We start from the raw sequence: 2,405 nt of genomic DNA, 5'->3' as shown, positions 1-2,405 counted from the left end.
AAGATAAATAACAAAAGGGTCTGCACTCCTTCTAATTCCCTAAATCTAAATATCATTATCACTACCAAAACAGTCATATCTTTGTGCCAATGTATTTGTTTCATATTATTTTACTATTTGTTGAAAATTATGATAATGATCTGCTTATCGATCACATTTCTTTTCTACTAAATAACACGTGTAGTTTCACAACGATTAACCAAACTTCTTAGTTTACAAGATATTTAAACAAAATATTCTCTAGTGCTTGGCTGTACCACACATTTGTGCTGTTGAACAACTTTCCTCTTGGCTGAGATTCCCAATTACCTTCATTTTCCTTCTGCTCTGTCACAAAGATAAATGATTGTGCTTACTTAGTTTAGTTGAGAGCACAGTTTCCCACAGAGCATTTTTACAGACATTCATTGCCAGGGAAGTATTTAAGGCAGGTTTACGAAGGCCATCAGTTGTAAACCTTTACAAGAATTACACACCGCTTGAACCTTTTCCCCTCCAAACTGTGGAAGAGACAGAGGAACTGAAGGACAGAGTCCTTAAAAGAGTTGAGTCAACATACTTCTGGTCTTCTTTTAGAATTATTTCAATCTGTTCATCACTGTTTTTCACTTTCCTATGTTGAATACTTTTAAGAAAAGTCTCTGTCTACCATGTTCAAAATGGATTCGCGGTGTGGGGAGGGAAATGCTTTCTACAAAAACCAGAACAGTGTCCTCTGTGAGTAAATAATGGAATTTCTGTGGTAATTTTGTGGTTCCAAAGTTGACTGACAATTTCCAGCTTGAAAACCACCGTTTGGAAGCAGGAGGCTCCACTGATCGAGATGAAAGAGAGATTACTAGAGGAACTGATGACGGTGTGTTCAGGACCCCAGGGCTTAAAACAGTTTGAGTGAAGATGGAATATGTTCCAAGATAGGCGAGCAAAGGAGGTAACATCTGACTATAAAAGCCCTGACACAGTATCACCAAAATGAAGGGCACGTATTTTGCCATCCAAACAGTATGTCATAAACCAAGCATGGAAAAGTATCAGCAGATATTTCAACCTGGGAACTTGGAATTCTGGTCCCTATCATGCTGTCTTGGGGCAAGAATCACCTCTGGCAGCGATTACAATGGCCAGAGGTGTTATCCAGCTCCCTAACAGAGCTGCAGCAGTTCCTTTTAATATTCTTCTCTAGTGAAACAGCAAAGGCCCCTCATGCCTATTTTTAAATGCACATTTTTAATATTCAATATAATGCTACTCTTTAACAAACTCTTTACTCCCTGCCTCTCTGATGAAGCTTCCTGTGGTCTTTAAAGAGATTGTTAACCCAAGAATGGATCGCATTCTTTCTACATGAGCAGGCCGGGAGACACTCCATTAAGCCTTCCGGTATTTAATAGGAAGTGCCGTCTCTCACCTCTGAGGCGATGAGCCAGTTGCTCGGTGATGAGCTCAGGAGCCTCCTGGAGAATCTCCTTCAGCACGAGGGAAGAGGAAGACTCTCGGAACTCAACGTTGGCATCGCTCTGCTCAACCGGATTAATGACTTTGACAACTGCTGATTCTAAAGTTTTGTCTTCACTATAAAGCAAATGGAGGGGAGGAGGAGAAAGGAATATGGCATGTCTTATTACTTTTGGGAATGTTTAAATCTCTGCTCTCACACAAATGACTTCCTCTCAATGACCAAAAATACGAGGGAACTCACATGACTCAGAAGATGGGAGCCTTATTCTACGTATTTTCACATTTCATTTAAACCATTTATTTTCCCCCAAATTATTAAAATGCCTTCATACCTTACCAGCTTTATCCTGTGCTGCACTCTTGGAAAATAATAGTAGCTAACACTATTGGACTTCCACCACAGGTTGGATACTATTATAAATACTTTAGGTATATTATCATATTTTAAACTAGAAAATAACACTGTAAAATGAATTCTATAGGCCGAGCACAGTGACTCACGCCTGTAATACCAGCACTTTGGGAGGCCGAGGCAGGTGAATCACAAGGTCAGGAGTTTAACACCAGCCTGGCCAATGTGGAAACCCAATCTCTACTAAAAATACAAAAAAATTAGCCAGGCATGGTGGCAGGTGCCTATAATCCCAGCTATCTGGGAGGCTGAGGCAGGAGAATCACTTGAACCACATAGGCTGAGGTTGCAGTGAGCCAAGACCGTGCCACTGCACTCTGGCCTGGGCAATAGAGCGAGACTTCGTCTCAAAAAAAAAAAAAAAAAGAGTTCTATAAAATGCACTAAAAACGACACTAGAAAATGCCACTAGAAAATCCCCATTGTGTAAATAAAAAAAACTGAGGCACAAAGAGGTTAAGAAATTTGTGCAACATCACACATCTACTAAGTAGACTAGCCAGTATTTAAACTCCAATAACCTGGCTCCAAAGCT

General features: G+C 40.2%; 1 protein-coding gene across 1 annotated transcript in view; it reads right to left on the bottom strand.

Annotated features, from left to right (window-relative positions):
* The window catches only part of PRUNE2 (prune homolog 2 (Drosophila)), a 253,604-nt gene extending 252,020 nt beyond the window's left edge, over window positions 1–1,584 (bottom strand). Inside the window, exon 1 of the mRNA XM_011984087.1 lies at window positions 1,409–1,584. The gene's annotated coding sequence lies outside the window, so the exon portion shown is untranslated. The remainder of the gene's footprint in view (window positions 1–1,408) is intronic.
* Between the last annotated feature and the right edge of the window lie 821 nt (window positions 1,585–2,405).

The sequence above is a fragment of the Mandrillus leucophaeus genome, unplaced genomic scaffold (genome assembly GCF_000951045.1).
Source record: "Mandrillus leucophaeus isolate KB7577 unplaced genomic scaffold, Mleu.le_1.0 Scaffold260, whole genome shotgun sequence".
Taxonomy (NCBI): domain Eukaryota; kingdom Metazoa; phylum Chordata; class Mammalia; order Primates; family Cercopithecidae; genus Mandrillus; species Mandrillus leucophaeus.
Note: the sequence above shows the minus strand (reverse complement) of the source record. Positions and strands in the feature narration are given on the sequence as shown.